The 23,301-nt window shown below is 38.7% G+C and overlaps 1 protein-coding gene and 1 long non-coding RNA gene across 2 annotated transcripts in view; one reads left to right on the top strand and one right to left on the bottom strand.

Moving 5' to 3' along the window:
• Nucleotides 1-1,928, bottom strand: part of gnaz (guanine nucleotide binding protein (G protein), alpha z polypeptide) — a 52,559-nt gene extending 50,631 nt beyond the window's left edge. Inside the window, exon 1 of the mRNA XM_083568816.1 lies at nt 1,252-1,928. The gene's annotated coding sequence lies outside the window, so the exon portion shown is untranslated. The remainder of the gene's footprint in view (nt 1-1,251) is intronic.
• Nucleotides 1-23,301, top strand: part of LOC310741248 — a 248,859-nt gene that overhangs the window by 29,253 nt on the left and 196,305 nt on the right. The window lies entirely within an intron of this gene.

The following is a 23,301-nucleotide window of genomic DNA, read 5'->3' as shown; positions in this document are numbered from 1 at the left end:
ACAGATATTTTAGATGATTGGGATATTTTGGAAAATATTTCAAATGATCAGGATACTGTTGGATTTTTTAGATGATCAGGATATTTCTGGATATTTTAGAATAATTTAGAATATTACAAAATATTTCAGATGATTAGAATATTTTTGGATATTTCAAAATATTTTTTAGAAATGCATTTATATAAATATAATTTATATACTTTTTTTTAACATTTATAAATCATAATATTGCTGTATTTTTTTAAGATTATCAATATATTCCTGCATATTTTATGTGATCAGGATATTCACGGATATTATTGATGATAAGGATGTTTCTGGATATTTCAGAATATTTCAGAATATTCCAGGACCTTTCAGAAGATCAGGAAGGTTCAGTTTCCCCATCTAGAAATCTTTTCCTCCGCTGTCCGAGTTCTGATCCGACACACCCCTTTGCTTCCATACTTTTTTCCTCCTCCTACATTCTCTCTCTTTCCCATCCTCTCTTTCAAATGCACAGACCTCCCCCCCTCTGCCGTCTCTATCTCCCTAACGCGCTCTCATGCAGGTGTGTGTACGCACACACACATACACCACACACACACACACACACACGCACGCACGCACACACACACACACACACACACACACACACACACACACACACACACACACACACACAGATAAACACAAACAGAGAAAGAGAAAGAGAGAGACCTCAGTAGATGAAATCACTGGTCCTCCACCCACAAGCTGGTTAATTATCGAGTGTGGTAATGTTACATGAAAATATTATTAATAAGCTGTATGATCTGAACACACACACACACACACACACACACACACACACACACACACACACACACACACAAAATCAGAAAGGTGTTCTGATGAGAATGCATGACCATCCCCCCCCCCCCCACCCCCCTTGATAGAATTGGACAGACATATGCCATACAAAACGCTTTGATCTTTGCTGAGAGTCTAATCCAGGCCTGGGAGGACGAAAGCGAGGGAGAGATGGAGTGAGGGAGAGATGGAGGGAGGGATGAGGAGTCCACCATGTCAACAACCGTCACTCAAGATCACCTCCTTCGCCATGGAGGAAAAACAACATCCTCCTTCCATAGATGCTGAGCCGAGCACCGTAGCCACCAATCAAAACACAAACGCGCGTGTGTGTGTGTGTGTGTGTGTGTGTGTGTGTGTGTGTGTGTGTGTGTGTGTGTGTAAGAGAGAGAGAGAGAGAGAAAATAAGAGCTGTCTCACCGTTTGTCCATTCAGTATCACCGCAGATGATCCTTCAAAGACTGATTCCTGCGAATCTCCAACATCCTCACGTCTGTGTGTATCTCACACTCCCCCTCTCTAGCCTTCAAACACACACACACACACACACACACACACACACACACACACACACACACACTCACACTCTAATGAAGCACTCTCTTGCTCTCCGTCTTTTTTCCGTCCCCCCTGCCTGTTACGGTCGGTGTGCCGTTTCCTCTCTTGTTAGCTCCGAGGCAGTTAAGAGACACTGCAGCGATGGGGGGAGGAGGGTGTGTGTGTGTGTGTGTGTGCACGCATGAGCTGTGCTCAATATGTGTGTGTTTGAGAAAGGGCGTGCAAACTGAGGGAGGAGTCATGCACGGATAGAATGGAGAAGAAGGGTAAAATGTACAGGATTGAAGAATACGAAAAAAGAGGGATTGAGAGAAAGATAGACAAGATGAATAAACAGGATGAAATCACAGGGGACGGAATATGAAAGGGTGTGTGCATGTCTGTGTGTGTGTGTGTGTGTGTGTGTGTGTGTGTGTGTGTGTGTGTGTGTGTGTGTGTGTGAGAGAGAGAGAGAGAGAGAGAGAGAGAGAGAGAGAGCAAGATGGCAGTGTTTACAGATGTACGACAATCCTGCTGTTCCTCGGTTGTGATTTCATTGATGGCTGAAAGAGCATGTCATAGAAATAGAGAGAGAGAGAGAGAGAGAGAGAGAGAGGGAGGGAGGGAGGAATAAAAGGAAAAGGGGAGGGTTAGGGGAGAATTCTGTTTCTGTGCCAACTGCTCGTGCGTATGAAGTGCCACTTCCTTTCCAGGCAATGCTCCTGTCTGCGAGTAATAAATAACACGATATACATCCTGAAAAGGAAGGAGGAAGAGGAGGAGGTGGGGAAAAAAGACGAGAAAGAGAGAAGGAGGATGAGGTGGAGGAAGTTAAGGAAAGAGAAAGGAGGAGGAGAACGGGAAGGAAGGGGGGGCGTGATGGGGAAAGTAAAAGAAAAGTGGAAGGAGGAGAGAACGAGAGGCAGAGGAGGAGAAGGAGGAAAAAGGAAGGAAGGATAATGAGTTTAGTGGAAAAGGAGGAGGAAGAGTGTAAGGAAGAGAAAAATGAAGCAAGGGAATCTGTCATTAAAAAGGCGTAACAGGAGCAGAAAGGTAAAGAAAAAGGGTAATAGAGAAAGATAGAGGCGAAAGAGAAAAAAGAGGAGAAATGGATATTCGGGGAGGGCAACGTGAAGAAGAAATGTGGGAGGAAGAGGTAAAGGTGAGGAGGCGGAGGAAAATGAGACGGAGAAATACAAGATGCTGGAAAAGGGAGTTGAAGATAAATGAGAGAATACGGAGAATATGAGGAAGAAGAAAAGGTAAGAGGAGAGAGAAAAGAAAGAAAGAAAAGAAGGAAGAGTAGAAAGAAAAATTAGAGTAGAGAAGGAAAGAAAGAAGAAGACAGGGAGAAACATTTAAGCTTGGTAAGAAGAAGGAAGAAGGGAGAAAAAGGACAGAATATAAAGAAGTAAACGAGGAGGAAGAATAGCAAAAGCATCAGGAAAAAAAAGTGAAATGAGAGAAGATAAATATAAGAATGTGAAAAAGGAAGAAAAGAAGGGAAAAAAGAGGAATTAAAAGCAGGAGGAGATATAAAATAAATAAAACGGGAGGAAGAGGAATCCAAGAATTTAAAAGGGGAAAGAAAAATAAGAAACAATGTATGAGAAAGAGGAGAAGAAGGGAGCAGGTGGGAATTGACCTAAAAAGAGAAGAAGGAGAAATTGGTCGACAAAACAAGCGAAAGCGAGGGAGGAAAAAAGGGAGGAGGGGCGAGAAGGATGAGTATAAAAGGGAGGAGGAAGAGGAAGAGGAAAAGAAAGATATCAAGGAACAAATGAGATAGAAGGAGGAGGAATTGGGTGACAAAAGGAGAAAGAGCAAGAGAAGAAAAAGGAGGGACAAGAAAGGGAGGAGGAAGAGGACAAGAAAGATAATGAGGAACAGATGTGAAGGAAGGATGGAGGTGTCATTTGAGAAAGAAGAGCAGAGGAAGGAGGAAAACAGGGGAGGACCAATATTAGAAGGAAGAAGAGGAGGATGAGGGGGTGTTGAAAAGAGGAAAGAAATGGAGAAAGTGAACAAAGGTGGAGCTTGTGGAAAAAGAAAGAATAACATGAGGATGATGCTGGGAAGGAAATAAAGAGTATGAAAGAGTAGATGAATTGTGAGAGAGGAAGAGGTGGAATAAAGTGAGAAAAGGAGGTGAGAAAGAAGTGGAGGAGGTGTATATATCGATGGAGGTGGAAAGAAAGAAATGTACCAGTGTATCGGTACAAAAAACTGTACAGCATTTTGTGTGTGTGTGTGTGTGTGTGTGTGTGTGTGTGTGTGTGTGTAGACCAAACAAAATAAACAATGTAAACACCACTTGTTCACCTGGCTTCCCTTCCCAAATCTAATATCGGTCCCAAGTGGAGACTCGGCAAGTCGCTAAACCAGCACGCGGCCACTTGTAAAGAATATTTCACACAAGTCGTGTCCATATGCTGCACTTCCCGAGCCAAATTTTGTGCAGACGGAACGGGCGCATCTCCAGAGGGTTTCCGCCACCTTGTAAGGAACTACAGAGTTCCGGAAATCTCTTAAAGGAGAACTATACAGCTCCTGTCTCAGTGCCACGTCTGTGGTTGATAACATCGCACATATAGAAACATATAATGCCAAAAGTGACGTAAACACTGCGGCGATTCTGGAAAATAATTCCCAGCAAGCTTTTCCAAAATGGCCGCCAAGTGGCCTAAACCAGTGGTCCCCAACCCCCGGGCCGTGGATTTATTATCTGATTCTAAAAGATGTTTTATTTTTGAAAATGACCAGATTCTCTCCTCCACATCTGTCTATGACTCACTCTTGATGCAGGTCATGATGCCTCGGTCACATGACTTACCTCCATCCACTACCTTCTTAAAGGGCTGCTCCGTCTGCTAACATATAATACATTACTGCAAAATTCAAACCCCAAACTAGCAAAATGAAAAAAAAAACCAACACGGTGGATTCACGTTTTTTATTATTATATTTAGAAAAATACCAGTTTTTATGGTCGTATCATTTTATTTTGTTGTATTTATCCTCCACACCTTAAAGGCCGGTCCGTGAAAATATTGTCCGACATTAAACCGGTCCGTGCCGCAAAAAAAAGGTTGGGGACCACTGGCCTAGACTATAAAGACTATGAGGACTAGAAGGATTATAAATCTTATGTGTCCGATCAGAATTAATCTGATAATCTGATATCAGTTCAACACACTTTTATATTTAATGTTTATTTACCTTCTTGTATACGGTTCTCTTTTGCACATTGTACTGTATAACATACAGTAGGTCTACTGGTGGCGCTATTTTGTGTTTTTGTGTATCCGTCCTACGCTGTCTTGTGTTGTGTTTGTTTTTTGGCTTTCACTGTTTGCACTCGGTTGCGGAGAACAACTTACTTTACTTTTGTATGTAACTCTATGTTGTTTTGTGTAGCACCAGGGGTTCTGGAGAAACGTCGTCTCATTTCACTGAGTACTGCGTCAGCTATATACAGTATGGTTCGAAATGACAATAAAATTCTTCTTGAATTGAAATCTCCACAAGCACTTTTAGGCATAACAGCAAATGAGGACTAAAAACTTCAGGTGTCCACAAAAAATACACAAAAAAAAACCCCCACACTTCAATCCACTCCAGTGTAAATTAACCAAATCCCGTATTTGGTGTTCATACTTCAGTCCCAGTCTCTTTGATTTCTGCTAAAAACAATCGGAACATTGTAAACACTTCGGTGCTTTCCCATTACAGTTACAGCTCTTGCACAAATCAGGAACTGGTCAAGAAACTGTAGGGAGCTCCAAAATTTCTTAGTTCCTCAAAAAGCTTTGGGCATTAAAAAAAAACCCACCTTGTTTTTGATACTTTTACAAAATACAAAACGAGAGGTCTTTCGATCCTTTTAACCGTACACTTAAATTAGCATTTGTTTTATTTATTTGAACAACAGAATGAATCCCATGAATTGTGTTGATCCTTTTCCTTCCTGTTCCTGTTCTTGCCTCCTTCAAACAAGATTTTAACACAGTGCTATTCCTAGATCCTGACCCATGAACTAGCATGACGTTATGTTTTTTTAAAGACTACAGAGCATCTCTGTAGATCACCCTGGATAAGGGCACAGGCAAAATGTTGTACATGTCAAAATGTTTAAAGCTCGCATTCGACCAAAGTGATGTTTTTACGGAAAGCTCAACTGAAATGTACTCACACCGCAACAGGAAATGAACTGCAATGGATAAACCCTTCAGTATCACAACAGAACAGTAATTCATTATTGACTCATCAAACGGTCGTTTTTTCCAGGGCTATTAACTAAAAGAATTTTTTTTTTTTTTTCATAAAAACTACAGATTTACTACCTCAGGGATTAACTACTGTTAAATAACTACATATATATTAAGTACTGTCTAATTTCCCCAGATATTAACTACTGTTAACTACCACAGGTATTAACTACTGTCTAATTTCCCCAGGGATTAACTACTGTTAAACTACCACAGATATTAACTACTGTCTAATTTCCCCAGGGATTAACTACAGTTAAACTACCACAGATATTAACTACTGTCTAATTTCCCCAGGGATTAACTACTGTTAAACTACCACAGGTATTAACTACTGTCTAATTACCCCAGGGATTAACTACTGTTAAACTACCACAGATATTAACTACTGTCTAATTACCCCAGGGATTAACTACTGTTAAATTACCACAGATATTAACTGCTGTCTAATTTCCCCAGGGATTAACTACTGTCTAATTACCCCAGGGATTAACTACTGTCTAATTACCCCAGGGATTAACTACTGTCAGATTACCCCAGGAATTAACTTCTGTCTAATCATCAAAGAGATTAACTACTGTCTAACTTCCCCAGAGAATAATTGATGTCAGATTATCCCAGAGATTTACCACTGTGTAATTAACCCAGGGGGTAACTAGTGTCAAAATAACCCAGGAATTATTTACTTTCTGAATAACCCAGAAATTAACTTCTGTCTAATCAACAAAGAGATTAACTACTGTCTAATTACCCCAGGTATTAACTAATGACAGATGTCAGATTACCCTAGGGATTAACTGCTGTTTAATCAACCAAGGTATTAACTACTGTCTAATTACCCCAGGGGTTAACTACTTTTAAATTACCCCAGGAATTAACTACTGTTAAATTACCACAGATATTAACACTGTCTTATTACCCCAGGGATTAACTATTGTTATATTACCACAGATATTAACACTGTCTTATTACCCCAGGGATTAACTATTGTTATATTACCACAGATATTAACTTCTCTCTACTGACCCTACTGATTAACTACTGTCTAATTACCCCAGGGATTAACTACTGTTAGATTACCCCAGGAATTAACATCTGTCTTCTCAACAAAGAGATGAATTACTGTCTAATTACTCCAGGGATTAATTGATGTCAGATTATCCCAGGGATTAAATGCTTTTTAATTAACCAAGAAATTAACTACTGTCTAATTACCCCAGGGATTAACTACTTTTAAATTACCACAGGGATTAACTACTGTCTAAATAAACTAGGGATTTTCTACTGTATAATTAACAAAGATATTAACTACTCTCATATTACCCCAGGAATATACTACTGTCTAATTACGCCAGGAAGTCTAAATATCTTAGTGAATAACTACTGTTTAATTAATCCAGGGATTAACCACTGTCTGATTAACTATGGAGTAACTATTGTCAAAATAACCCAGGAATTAATTACTTTCTAAATAACCCAGGAATTAACTACTCTCTAATTACCCCAGGGATTAACTACTGTCTTATTTCACAAGGTATTAACTACTGTCTAATTACTCCAGAGTTTAACTACTGTCTAATTACACCAGCGATTAACTACTGTCTAATTACACCAGGGATTAACTACTGTCTAATTATCCCAGAGATTAAATGATGTCAGATTACCCCGGGGATAAACTGTTGTTTAACCATACCATAGTTGAATACTGTAGTAATGCATCTCTGCCTGTTTAATTAGAAATAATAAATACTCTCATACTGCATGGTCTCTGTGTGAGAGGTGTCAGATCGATCTGATTCAATGATAACGATAACAAGTCACTGTGGTTACTGAAGTTTGCAGCTCCACTCGCAAGCTCGCTACTATACAGAAGCTAGTGATCGGAAGGTCGTGGGTTCAAGCCCCAGTATCCCCAAGATGCCACCCTTGGGCACTTGAGCAAGGCCCTTAATCCTCTGTGCTCCAGAGGCACTGAATCATGGCTGACCCTGCACTCTGACCCCAGATTCCAAACAACTGGGATATGCGAAGAAAAGGATCTCACTGTGCTGTAATGCAAATGAAAAATAAAGGCTATTCTGTTATATTTAAAAGAAAGTATAATTTACCGTTAAAAACTTGATGTAAAATCAAAGCTAACGCTTGGTGAAGGTCCTTTATTTATTTTATTTTCTCGTGAAGACTTTCTGCCCTCAAGTTCTAATATCATGTTGCATGGTCCCACTGTTTTATCTCTGAGAGGGGGGTAATTAGATACAGAATGCTATACATAAAGCTAGTATAAAACTACTAATTATAGAAATATCTATTTGACTATTAATACCAATATTATACTTGTACACTATATATATATATATACAAATGTTTGTGGACATCTGGCTATAAGAATGCTTTGTACTGTGTGATAATCCCAGTCACATATAGGTGTCAGAGAACCACCAGCCACGCCTCCCTCCTACTAATCACCCACACCTGTTTCCAATTTACACTCCCCTTTATAATATATTATTATAATATTGGAGACTCATGGTGTCACACTTAAATCAGCTAATTAAATCCAAACACATAAAATTATCAGTAGATGCGCTATACTTAATGTATATTATTTAGAAAGTGACCAAAACTTTGTGATATCAATATCTGATATGTAGATTGATTTCTCCTCGCTTAACTGTTCTCAAACACGTTCTCTCAGCACCGCTGCTGCTTATGTGAATATGACGTATCACAACACTGAAAGGTCTGGGGTTCAAGCCCCGGTATCGCCAAGCTGCCGCTCTTGGGCCCTTGAGCAAGGCCCTTAACCCTCTATGCTCCGGGGGTCCCTTACGAGGGAAATATCAAGGTCCGTGACGTGGGGCCGCCTTCCCGTGGGCTCACCACCTGCAGGAGGGACCGTAAGGGACGGTGCTGTGAGGATTGGGCAGCAGTCGAAGGCCTGCTTAGACTGCTGCCCCCGCGACCCGAATTACGAATAAGCGGGAGAAAATGAATGAATGAACAACACTGAGAGTCATAAAATAGAATACAGATTAACATGGCAGAGGTAGAGCTGCATCTTTCTGGGGACAGAACAGGAAAAGAACGTCTGGTTTTATGTCATCTTTTTTTTTTTTTTTGCACTACAAAGGCGTGCTTGAGAAAGGGCCATGCGTTAGAAGTCAGAAGGCGCTTCGGTAAATTGACGATTTTTTATCAGTCTGAACCAAAGAACTAAAAGCGAACTGTTTGTACCATATTGAATTGCGCAGCATCATATTTTTTCCATTGCATCACATTGCATTGAATCGAAATCGGATCGTACTGCGTCGTAATAGGAGTGAATTGTATCGCATCACATATGTAGCTGCTTAATATGTATGTATTATATTGTTGGCTATGCATAGAGATGCAAATCGCTTCGGCCTCAGTTGTGGAGATGCACCTAACATATACAGTAAAACCCTATTGTACGAACAACTAATAGTACGAGCAAACAGAGATACGAGCGCCCTTGATCGCAAAATTTTACCCTGTTTCACGAGCAAATTTCGAAGGCACGAGCAAACCCACGCTGCCGGTTCCCGTTTTCGGCCGAGGGTCGCATCAGTCGCTTAGTTGATGACGTATCGCTCGGTCGCTCTCGATGTTCAGTGCAGCAAAAACGTAACTAGTGTTATATTTTTATTTCACTAGAAATCTTGAAAAATGTCTCCCAAGAAAATCAGTGATGGTGCTGTGAAAACGAAAGTAAATAGAATTACCATGGAAACCAAGGAGGTTACGAGCGTGGTGCAGGTCTCACACTCGCAATCAACCACTATCACATGGGTAAGTGTTCAATTATGTTTACATTACGGTAATTTGCTGTGTATTTCTTTGTTAAAATAGGCTACAAATTAATTTGAAGTGCAGAAATAAGCGATCGAATGAGGTCTTGGAACGGATTAAATTGTTATTATATTTGGTGCCGAATTGTCATTGTTTTTCTTGTACTCGAATAAAAAAAAAAAAAGGATCCAGGACTGTAACGGGGAGGAAATCAGTGTCAGCACTTCGGTAAGATCTGCAGACGACGCATCCTCAGTAATGAACACATGAATCAGTGTTGAGCTCTTTTGATCTCACAGGAAGCTGACGACTGGTAGATCTGATGCTTCAGATTAGAGAAACGCAAATGTGAGAGGCTTTTTCTTTTCATATATTACACAACCTTGTCTCTCTCTTTCTCGGCCTCTCTTTCTCTTATCCTCCCTAATCTCCAACTACTCCGTCTCCACTGCTTTTTCTCTCCTCTTTTTTTCAAAATGTCTCCACACTTCCCCTCCTCCTGTCTACCTAATCCATAATCCCATGGAAATCAGGCAGGAGGAACAGTGCAGCTTTGATCAGGCTCTTGTCTCAGTGCTGCATTAAGCGTCCTCACATCCCAATGTGCCCCGGGGGTCGCAGCACGTCTAACACGGAAGCCGAAACCAAAACGCCTGTTAAACATCAGGACCTCGTGTACATAGACTTATATACATTTACATTTATGGCATTTGGCAGATGCCCTTATGTAGGTGAGGGTTAAGGGCCTTGCTCAAGGGCCCAGCAGTGGCAGCTTGGTGGTGGTGGTGGTGGTGGGATTTGAACTTCCGATCCAAAGTCCAATGCCCTAACCACTGAGCTACCACCTCCCATGTCAATGCAGAAAAGAAAAACGTGACTCTTCTCTCATTATTCAGCCCATGTATGCTATCTGTATGTATATATGTATCACATCCAACAATGTTCTTAATGTCAGGTATGTTTCACGGTGTATTTTTCCACCTCAATAAAGTTCTTCCTGACATCATAAGAACCCTCTGTGCTGTTGAATTATCTCTAATAAAAGTCATAAATCGGGTCAGTGTGAATGTGTTGACAGATCTTAGCCACAAGACATTGTGATCCCACACCAACTGGACAATCACTGCACTATTATTTCACGTTCTGTCATTTATTTGTGTTCGTTGTAAAAAAAAAAAAAAGTTGCATTAGTCTGTGTCTTGTTTCAGTCCAGCGCTGCTGCGATAAAGCTTGTTCTGATTCAGATTTTTGTAGAGAAAAGAGAAAAATCGCTCCAAAAGGTGCATGAAATTTTAAGATCATCATTAAATCGGCTTTCATTTCAGTGTAAGTTCAATTTAACAATTTATCTATTGTACACGACGGCTGAGCGAATTGTCAAAAAATATATTTGTGTGAAGGTCATGTGACTTTTTCCTAACAGCCTGTTCCTGTCTAAACATTAACAGCAGTTTATATGATAATGATATAGTGTAGAAACTGCCATGTAGAGCTTCAGTGCCTTGCTCATATCTCATCAGTCCACTTTTCCTGCCATATTTACTGCTCTATTGAGTTTGTGTGTGTGTGTGTGTGTGTGTGTGTGTGTGTGTGTGTGTGTGTGTGTGTGTGTGTGTGTGTGTGTATGGAGACACATTATCCTCCGAGTGTGTTCTGATGTGTCGCTCACTTTACACACGACTGTCACTGTGCCTGTTCTGGCAACCCAACATCTCCGGTCTACGCTTACAGAAACACAATACCCAAAAGAGCTTAAGCGTGTCCATGCTAGACAGGCATCGTGTTGGAGCTTGTTCTGAGTCCAGACTGTGTCTGCTCGATATCTGTGCTAACCCATCGGGGTCCCTCTGAGCTCTGCGCATTCGTTTTTCATCACTCTAACGTTCGCCGGGCAGAAGATCCACGACATGCTGCTACGTGTGGTCCTCAATCAGCGTGATCGTGTACTGCGATCTCCACACGCTTCTCTTAGTCGCATCGACCGGTTCACTGCTGAGGTCTTTCAAACACACACAATATATAAAAGTGCACAGAGAAATGTGTAAATTTGTTGTTTTTTGTAGTAATTTATTCACAAAGGCTTGTATAGCAGATGCTGTGTATAAACTAACCGTGTTAATGAACACATTTCTCAGGAACAAGGTATAACTTAAGGATATCACGTAAGGAGTCTCCAGTGTCTGCATGCTTTAACGGCAGAGGTGGAGAAAGAATTACGTTTACTCACGTTCTTGTAATTGAGGTTTTTTTTTTTTTTTGCGTGTGTACTTTTACTTTATAAAGTATTTTTTAAAAGCTGTAATTTTACTTGTACTTATATATGTTTTGTTTGAAGTGTTGTACTTAACTACATTTTAAATCGTATCAGTTACTGAGTAAAGTAAATAAATAAATAAAATAGCGCAAGGACGCGTAACTCTTGCGCTGAACGCGAAACAACAGGTTTTTCAATGCGTGAGCTCACTGTCTGAATTCTCAATCTGCATTTGTAGTTTCTCTCTTTATCATAAATGACATTATAACAGGAGATGGTTTTTTGCTGCTGCGAAAGTGTATAATGTGTCATGGACTGTAGGGTTTTTTTGTCTTATTTTTATTTATTAATGTTTCTGTTATTACACTTTAATTTGTAAAGTTAAAAATAAAAAAAAGTAAAAAAAAAAAGAATCAAAAAATCAAAAACTCTAAATACATTTCAAATTGAGATACTTTTTACTTTTACTTGAGTAGATTTTTAGGCCGATCTTACTTACTTACTTACTTACTTACTTACTTACTTACTTACTTACTTAAGTAAAATGTCATTGAACTAACAATACTTTTACTTGAATTACTTACTTACCTTGCGTTCGTTTGTTACTGCAGAAAGCTGTTTGCGAGCGAATACATCATCGTCACGAGACAGAAAAAATAAAAACTGGCAAGAGAAAATAACAGATGCAACTAACATAAAATAATATAAAAATATCTTAATTTCGAAATAAAGCTAATTTAAAAGCGGTTAAAAAAGAAACAATACGTTAAAGTGGTAATTCTGCCTTATGTCATGCTGCATCATTGATTATATTCCTGTAACAGCATGTCCTGAAATGTTTGCATATACTAATTAGTTTTCAATTCGAGTTTCACATAAACAAGTACAGAATCTATTATGTGTGTCAGCTACAGAAAATTTGCTCTGCTAGCTAATTTCCAAGAAATGCTAACGTACTGTATGTAAATAATTTTTCTAAACATCATCTAGCAACTCGCTACCTCCATATATACATTATATAGATAAAAGAAATTCAAACCCGTCTTTTCAGCCATATGTGGTTCTTCCCCAACCACAAAGTTGGAAGCACATAATTGTAAATGGTGTCTTCGGATGCAGTGGTATTACATTTTCCAATGACTTCAACGAGACCTAAACTTGTTCCAGCCTGCCCCTGTGCAGAAAGCCAGCTCCATGAAAATATAGTTTCCAACGGTGGAAAGTGTGTGGAAGATCTCCTGCTATAAAGCTCCATTCCTATTGAACAGCTCTGGGATGAATGTGAACACTGACTGCACCCCAGGCCTCCTCACTTCACCTACATCAGATTTTACTAACACCCTTGTGGCTAAATGAACCTCCACAAAATCTAGTGGAACATCTTCCCAGTAAAGTGGAGTTTATTCTAACAGCAAATTGGGAAAAAATATCACACACCAATCTGATGGTTGGGATCCAGTTAGATGTTTGGTGTCTCAAGCAAGTAAACAGCAGGCAAAATATACTTCATACAAAAGCCTTTGTTAGTAATGACAGCTTCAAGATGCCTCCTGTATGGAGAAACTAGTTGCACGTATTGCTCAGGTATGATTTTGGCGCATTCTTCTACGCAAACCTTCTTAAAATCTTCTATGAGCTTCTATTAACTCTGATCTTTGGTTCTTTCCATAGATTTTCATTGGCCATTCCAGCAGCTTTATTTTCTTTCTCTGAAACCAATTGAGAGTTTCCTTGGTTGTGTGTTTGGGATTGTTGTCTATATATATATATATATATATATATATATATATATATATATATATATATATATATATATATATATATATATATATGCATTTGTGGATTGTTACCAACATCTGGAAAAGATTTCATGGTAATAGCACCTTAAGAATGATATGTTTACTGAGAAAAATTGTGACGTGTTCAATACTTATTTCACCCGCTATGTATGGACACATTTGGAAACCACCTACCATTAAAGTGGAAGTCAGTGTAAAACTTCTTTCAACTGCAAGGCAAAAAGTCACATTTTAGCAAGTAAAGATATTTTAAATTGTCAGTGTCTATCGTGTCAGGATTCTCTGATTATACATTTACAATAAATTAATGCTCCCTTTTAACTTTTAATTAAATAAAAGTAAAAAGGTTTTTGCCTTTAAATGTACTTAAGTATTCAAAGTACTTTAGTAAGATTAAGTAAGATTTATTATGGCTATAAAGTTCCTGTTATCATTTTTAGCACAAGACTGATTTTAGCACACTGATCTATTAACAGAATGATATTATTGAGTCAAACACTGATCGATATCTATTACAGTTACCATGAGCCCAAAAACCTAATATACATATATACTGTAAAGTTTGCACATTATGGTAGTGTAAATTGCTCTGTTTTGCTAAATTATTTACTGTGATTTGTTTAATTATTAGCCAATCACAGTATACTACCCCACACCGATCACCATTGTTTAAGACTCCTGAGTAGGCCAGGCCATGTCTCGCGTTACGATATTTTCAGGTTACTATTTCATTGTAACACATCTCCATCGTAATTCGGAGACTAGCGGTATTTTTTTTAAATAATAAACAAATGTAAAACTTGTAAAAGAGTGAAAGTGCCTAAAAAAGAGACTGAATGATCTCTAAGGTCTTGTGCAGGGGCCATGCTACATGCAAGCACAGTAATGCTAATATTCTACTACAGCGATTTTATCCGTTAGCATATATGGCAATACGGTCATTTTTGCTGCATGTATGAAATGACAGGGTTTGTACAAACACAGTCTGATGTGTTTTCAAGAAATCGTTGTATTTTATAAATATTCTAGTGAGGTCTTGTGTAATTGTGAAATACGAACAGACTCTGGACACTTATTAAGAAAATGCTGACTAGATTTTAAGACCTAAATGTACAAATGTTTGCGAAACCAATTTCATAATAAGCGAACTTTGAGACACATATTGTCCACATTTAAGCTTTTTTCACTTGTTAATATATTTTGCTCAGCGATTGTACTTTTTCCCAGTTTGAGAACATTTTCTGTTTTATTTTTTATTATCTGTCTCATTTCGATCAATTTAACCACATGCATCATTGTAAGCTTTTTTATCTGCACTGTTCTTGGATTGACTTTTGCAAAAAAAAATGCGAAATATCCTTTTAAAACAAGAACCAAAGCACAAAATATATGAAAAAAACCTTGCTTATGAGAGCTCCGATGGGGGGGGCAGAAGAGGGAAGTGGTGACCACGGGTATTACCACTTCCCCTAACTTACCACATCTCATTTGTAAGTCCACTTGAGGTCTTCAGAATGCCCTTTCCTGATCTACACATGTCCACCATTTTCACGGATGACGCAAACCCGCACACACCCAGACAAAACTTGAATGCTTTAACATTTTGTTCACATGACCATCTCAGCCATCATCGGTTCCAGCTGAGCTGCGGTGTTTATCATAAGTGTTAATCAGCTCCCTGGGGCTGAACATCTGATTAAGGATCCAGACCCTGAACATTCTCCTGAGGTCTTTCTCATGGTCTGTGTCTTTCATTTCTGTTTTCTTATTACACACGTCCTTCTCTTGTCCTGTTCCAGATTCGAGTCCCCTCGCTCCACTTTTTAATGCTCTAATAAGGCTTGAAGAGGCATTTGGGATTTCTGTCCATTCCTTCTTCTATACCTTGTTTATTTTTTTAAATAACAGGCGACAGAAGAATTCTGTTTCACTTAATTATTATTTTGTTACTTTTATGGATGTCTGTCAAAGCAGTTACCATTATAAGGTTAATTTGGTATGCAAGATGGATTCTATTGAAGCTGGAGCACAACAGCACCCCCAGTGGTCATTAATAAAAATATCCAGAGGAACTTCTTCTTTCGGCTTCTCCCATTAGGGGGCGCCACAGCGGATCATCCGTCAAAGTTCTTATTTCTTTTGCACTACAAAGGCCTGTTTGTGTAAGGGACGTGCATTAGAAGTCAAAACTCATTCAAATATATTGATGATTTTCTGTCTGCCTGAGCAAAAGATATAAAAGTAAACTATCGGTACCATGTCGTATTAGGGGTGAATCGTATCGCATCGGTCGCTGCTTCATATGTATCTTTTTATGTCTGTGCATCGAGATGCGAATTGCAACAGTCTCAGTAATGGAGATGCACATCCCTACAGCACCCCATGTCTGGTGATTACACATGGTGAAACCTCTTCTTTTTTTCATCTCTAGCATTCAAATTTTCCTTAAACACCTCTAACGAATAAATTTGAAATTAGACCATGTACATATACAAAGAGGTCCAAATTTAACAAAAGCACACACTTTGGGATTTTCTGGTTTAATGAAAATGTAAGAACTTTTGAAATGATGTTTGCAGCTGTCTGTGAACAGTGTGAACAGTGTGAACAGTTGAACAGCTGTCTGATTGTCTTTAAGTGTATGCGTGTGATTGTTGACCCCACATTATTGCGACAATGCCATCGATGAGACATTGTAGTTTAATGCATTCAGGTGGGAAGTAATGAAACACAAATACTTCATTACTGTACTTAAGTAGATTTTTCTGGTATCAGTACTTTTGCTTCACTATTTATTTCTATCAACTTTTTACTTTCACTCATAAATTTTTTACACAAATATCTGTACTTTCTACTTCTTACATTTTCAAACTCGTTACTTCTCATCAATTTGGTGACATTTTTGTTCTCATTCTGCAGTTTTCAGCCCATCGATCTTTTCCTTGTCATCGCGTGGCTTTTTCAATCTATCACTGGTGTATCATTTCCTGTCTCTCACACACCACAGATGTAGACTAGCCTACAACGTAAACAAGAAGTCAACTAGAAGTCTGGGGTTAACGTGGATGAGACAGAGGGAGTCAGCGATGTAAACGTGACTGAGGACAGAGACATTCCTAATCACCTGATCATTATCATCTTCTCTCTGCTTGTGTTCTATATGGTTGATGTTCAGCATATGGCTGAAGTACATGTCAGAGCCCAAACTTCTTTACAATAACTTGAGTGAAAAAGTGGAGTCAGAACTTCAACTTTCACCAGAGTCTTTTAAAACATGAGTATCTACACTTCTACTAGAGCAGGGGTCTCCAATCTTTTCCAGAAAGGGCCAGTGTGGGTGCAGGTTTTTATTCCAACCAAGCAAGTCCACACCAAATTCTACCTGTTCAAATCTAATGATCTTCATTTTTAATGAATCAGGTGTGACCATTGATTGGTTGGAATGAAAACCTGCACCCACACTGGCCCTTTCTGGAAAAGATTGGAGACCCCTGTACTAGAGGAATGTGTGAAGGATGTGTGTATTTCTGTCACCTCTTAACGCTAAAAGTTTGATTGTCGAGCTGTTGATTGATATTGGATATTACTGCTTCGATCCAATAGCCTTCACTGGTAATTAGTGATTTGACCGATCAGAACTCGATAACGTCATTAAATTCGGGGCCTAAAGCTAAATGAATTGCTCCAGGCGAGCTGTACCGTGGAGAACAGTGAGCCATTAATTGCTCAGTGGTTTACATTTTGGGTTAAAGTCCCCCATGGGCACAAATGTAAATTCATATTCTCTGACCCCAGGGTTCTCTTGCCAGGCTCTTTGAGAGAAATTAAGACAAAACAAAACAAAAAACCATGGGCGGAACTACCGGTACCACTTAAACAATCATTCTCTGTACACAATTAGTATCATTGTAATATGAAGTTGGATTGATGATGATGGTGATTGTAATAAATTATAAGTATTAACATTAGCATAAGGCTAGATGTAGAAGCATGCTCTGAGTGCTAACTAGTGTAGAGGCAAAAGTACACACATCCTTCACAAAAGTGCAGATACTCGTGTTTATAAAAGACTCTGATTAAAGTTAAAGTTCTGAATCCACTTTTTCCCCTCAAGTTAAAGAAAAGACGTTTGGGCTCTGACGTGTACTTCAGTAAAAAGTAGTCGTTACTACTACCTGTTTTAGTGTCACACTGGTAACTGAACCTCACATCATAATCATATATTAATACAAAACTTTCACATTTTGATCATGATTGTTTTTGTTTTCAGTCCTGTTTACATCGCCGACTCCCTCTGTCTTATCCACGTTAACCTCGAACGCCTTGTGGCCTTCTGCTGCACTCGTTGTTAGCCTCGTAGCCTAGCGTACATCTGTGGTGTGCGAGAGCCAGAAAACGATGCACCAGCGGTAGATTGAAAAAGCCGCGCAATGACAAGAGAAAATAGAAGAAAAAAAAGAAAAAGAAATATCGATTATGTCATCAAGTACATTAAAACTGAAAATGTAAGAAGTAGTGATTTAGTTCTGAAAGCTACAATCGTACAGAGGCAAGAAAATCAAGAGTAAGAAAGAGTATGAATTCTTCTTTAAAGGTTGAGAATACAGCCAGGAAACACAGGACAGTGATGTCATGCACTCTGGCAAGTGCAGACCGCTCTAACTTTAGGTTTGTGTATAGTTTTTTTTTCCTTTTTTTTTTTTTTTTAAGCTTCGTCTGATTATAAGTTGGATTTTTAATGCCATTTTAACATTTTCCCTCCTGAAAAACAAACCGCACATAAACAAAACATATTGTTGTCAGCAGTATCAAGTCAGTCAAAGCTGCTACTATTCCGGTGAAAGGTAAACCCAGAATTGTTTTTTTAAGCAGGGCATCCAGAAAACAGGTGGATAGGCAGAGGTCTTTCTGAACCTTTGGTGGCTCATTCTAACTGATTTTCATCCATCGCCTGGATTTAAAGCTGCCTTTGTCTTGGATATTGACCTTGAAATGATGTTGTTTTTTACTTCAAGCTACAAAGTCGAAAAAAAAAATAATTTTGTTTAACTTGAATGATCAAAGTTTAAAAAAAGACCACCCTGGGCATTGGGTTAATGTGCTTCCTCACAACTTCAGGGCTGCAAGAACTCAATCCTAAGCATGAGTTTTGAGAGTTTTACACAATGGGGTTTGAATCCACCTCGGTTGTATTATGTAGTTAAACCAAGATGTAACTACTTAGCTGGATGTCACAGCAAATGAATAGTATCAGAATATACTCTGAAGTCAGCAGAAATGAGAGAGAGAGATGAGACCATGATGGACGCTAGCGTTGTAGAGTAAGAGCACTAGGAGGTGACGGGTGTCTAGACAACTAACACGGAGCATCACAGTGACTCAGAGTGTTTGTTTTAGCGATAAAAGGCTCATCCTCATCCCTGCTTTTGGAATTAATCGGGATAAAGACCCTGAGCGTTCCTTCTGTTCTGACCTAGATAGTCGAAGCAGTTCGGTGGTGAACGCACTTTCCCTCTTTTCATCCCTCCCTTGTTTTTCTCCCACTCCCTCTGCCACAATTCATTCTCTTCCCCTTGTTGAACCCATACACAGAATGCATGATCGTGTTCAGCGTCTAAATGTCAAGAGAGCACGTGGTGACATGATCAAGCTCCACCATGATCTACAGGATGTGTGCAATCCTCCACACACACACACACACACACACACACACACACACACACACCCACCCTCTGGCTTTTTAGGCCAGTTATATCATAAAATAAATTTATTTAAATGTTTGTATCTGGAGTTTTATTTTATTTGAGCAGAATCTGAATCGGATAATGAACCTCATTGTAATTCTTCATGCGTCTGTCCCAGTTCTTGATTTTTCTTGACAACACTGCCACCCTGTGGTAACAAGTGGCTATACATGATTGATTGTTGAGATGATTTAGCAGGTTTTTACAGTAAGGCTTTGTATCTCTGATTCATATTATTATATTTAATTACATTTAATTATATTTAATCCTATGAAAAGCACATTATTAATTACACTGGTTAATTTGTGGTTAACCTCAAAGTGCACAGCTCTGTATACTACTGAATACTACAACTATTACCCAGTACCGGGCCTTGCATTTCGCACGTAGGCCTTCAGCTGTATCCTACCTGAAACAATCCACCCTACTGCCATCTTCATGACGCCCCGGCTATAGGAACCATCGTTGTAATAGATAAACGCAATATAACAGAGCGCTGCATCACAGGAATCTCATACAGTAAGAATGAATGAAATTAGTAAAGTAAGAATTTTGTGCAAATTCTGCAGGAAAGAAAATGCAAAAGTGGAAAAAGTTCAACTGTTTGGAACTGTTTTGGTCGACCTTTCCTCACGACCGCCATCTTTTCTTGAAAAGCCCATCTTGAAAACCTCCTCGTAAGTGTATCTGCAACCCAAATTGAATTTTTTTGTCCTCTATCAGATATTGATGGGGAAAAAAACCCAGCTATTAAATTCACACAAATAAATTGGGGTTTGTGCAGTTTGCTACAGATGCGGTTTGCGAGCTCTGACTTGTGCTGACGGTATCGTACACCTGCTAGACGGCCCTCGGTTTCGCCAACTTTAAATCTGATTGGTTAAAGCGACAGCTTCAAGCAACATGTACGTTTACTTACAGATGAGTGGAGTTATTTATAACAGCAAAATGCGTAAATGTTCAAAAACCTTTTGTCATTTTGAAAGTTTCATGCTTAAAAATTGCTTTCGCTTATTTATTAAAACAAAAGGTTGACACAAATCTCATTTTTATTATTTATTAAATATTTATTTCTTTTATTTATTCAACGTTTTTTGCACCCTTTAAACTCAGATCGTTATTTACTACTTGTAATTATAGCACAGTGCCGAGAAAGAGTTTCGATCATTTCAGCTGTAAATCCCTGCAGGAAAAAGAGCAGTGTGTCAGAGGGTAACAGACAACATGCCGATCTTCCCATTAAACAGTCAAGAAGGTTTCAGAAATTGATATAATAACTTTTGGAAGCTTCTAAATGGCCACTTGTTATACTTAAGATGTAATTATATTATATTTAGGAGATAATTGAGAGAACACCTGGGACTAAAAAAGGTCTTTGAATTAAACACAGTGTTTTGTTTGCTCTCTAAACCCTGATCAAATTTACTTAAGCAAATCAGCCAAGACCAGGTATAAGTACATATAACAATAGTGGAAGCACACAGAGCCTAATTCATCCAGCAAAGAGGAACAAATCCAAATGATGAACAAAGGTTTAAAAAGTTGCACTGAAACCTAAGACGTCAACAAAGCAATTTTGAGCTGTTTCACAAGAAAGAAGCCTCTTCTCCAAGTTCTTTATTGGTCAGATGAAAGGAAAACGTTACTGTTTACGCATAACAATCAGTACGGAATTGGGCGAGGCTTTGAATGCGAACAACACGTTTCCATACCAGTTGTGAAGCGTTAGCATTAGTGCCAGCATGATCTTGTCTAGTATGAGGTGAGAATGAAGGGAGGGGTGGGGGATATAATCTGACTGAGTTACACGTTTTGTAGAAAAAGAATGAGCAACAATTTCAGCAAAGATAATTAGAAGCCTCTGGGAGACATCAAGCCTTTGATGAAAGTTGAGTGCTTTAAAAAAAAAAAAAAAAACAAGGCCTCCATTACATTATAGCAAAAGTGTGTGACATTTTGCCCCACTGAAAAAATCAGATGAAGTAAATACGAAAAAAAGTGTAAAGTTATCACAATAAGGACATATGGAATATAAGTTGAGACCCCCATATAACTATATAGTTATAGTGTTGTACATGAATTGAACTATGATATTTAGTTTATTCATACAATCACGGGTACAAATAAAGAGCTGTCTGTGTCTCAGCTGAACAGCGTGTAAAAATACAACACTTCTTGAGCTTCTACATTTTCCATTGGACGACGAAAGCTCTAATTTCTCATGACATCGGCATATTTATTTCCTCTGTGCTTTATAATGTAACAGACACAGTGACACGTGCTATTGGAACGCTATTAAAATGTCATTCTAAGACTAAATCAGGTCGATGTACAGAATAAAGGACACCATTATGGTAAAAGGTGGTATCCAGTCAGCTGTACGCAGCTGCTTTATGGGTTTTAATAACCTGATTGCCAGTAAGGGGTTAAATATATTTAGTCGGCTCAGCTAAAACAAGCATGATGAGATTGCGGTTTCCTGAAAATGTGCAGCTGGTAAAGAACCAGACAGATTGGTGCTAATCTCCAGGAGCAGCAGGTGCTGCAGATTTCAGTAATCCAGTGCTAAAGGGGATTTTGTGACTCTTAACAGACTTCTCTGACTGGGCATGGAGTTTAGCTGCTTATAAAAAAAGCTTCATGTTTTCAAAAAGCGCCTGTTCAATGTCCAGAACTGTACCACTTTTGTGTATAAAAATAGATAGATAGATAGATAGATAGATAGATAGATAGATAGATAGATAGATAGATAGATAGATAGATAGATAGATAGATAGATAGATAGATAGATAGATAGATGCGTTTTAGTATAAAGACAGACAGACAGACAGACAGACAGACAGACAGACAGACAGACAGACAGACAGACAGACAGATAGATAGATAGATAGATAGATAGATAGATAGATAGATAGATAGATAGATAGATGCGTTTTAGTATAAAGACAGACAGACAGCGGACAGACAGACAGACAGACAGACAGATAGACAGATAGACAGATAGATAGATAGATAGATAGATAGATAGATAGATAGATAGATAGATAGATAGATAGATAGATAGATAGATAGATGCGTTTTAGTATAAAGACAGACAGACAGACAGACAGACAGACAGACAGACAGACAGACAGACAGACAGACAGACAGACAGACAGACAGATAGGTACTTACGTAAAATTTCATTGAAGTACCAGTACTTTCACTTTCCAAATTGTCAAAAGTGTACCAAACTTAGGGCTTTTTTTCCTATATATCGTTTGGTCCTCACCCAATCATATGTTCCCTCTATGGTACAATGAACTATTGAAGTATTGGATAATGGGGTATTGAGCACACACTGAGCACATACATTCTTTGATTGGGACGAAGAAAAGTGAATGTTGTGCAAAAACCAACAGGAGATAATGACAATCATTCACCATGAAAAACTATCAGCTACATTAGCCATGTAATATCACTTATGCTGAATAAAATGAATGAGTAGATCCTAATAAAGAGATAAAATAAGTGCTATAAAACCCAACATAATAAAAGAGAAATGCGCTGGAGCATCTGGTGTAGAAGTAATGGGTGCTGTTCATTTTAGAGACTGTATGTAGTCCCTTTGTAGAAAAAATCAGAGTTCCATTAACTACAGGTAATGTCCAGCAGTACAGTGAATCACACTTCATTTCGTTCTCACAGCAGGCAAACCACTCGATGTGTTTTCCTGCAGTAGTAGGGTCACTACGACTAAGGCTGTTTCTAGGTCGTCAGAGAACTGACTGAATATCAAAAAAATGGTAAACAGGACTCTTATCAAAAATAACACAAGGATTTCAGGATATCTTGATTTCTTTCAGTTTTGGGTCAGGGGGTCCTTTTTTTGTTTTGATTTAAAGAGCCTAAGCACCAATGGTCCAAATAGTACAAGTGACAAAAAATTTGCCATTGACGTCAAATCTTTGTGACTACACTATATCTAATATGCAAATGTTTAAAACCAAGAGGTTTTACAATCATGCCCAATATCTTCACACAACAGGGAGTCGTTTATTTGTGTCGCTTTTACAATT

This window comes from Silurus aristotelis (genome assembly GCF_946808225.1).
Source record: "Silurus aristotelis genome assembly, chromosome: 18".
Taxonomy (NCBI): Eukaryota; Metazoa; Chordata; class Actinopteri; order Siluriformes; family Siluridae; genus Silurus; species Silurus aristotelis.
The sequence above is the reverse complement of the archived record's forward strand: the minus strand, read 5'-3'. Positions and strand labels throughout refer to the sequence as shown.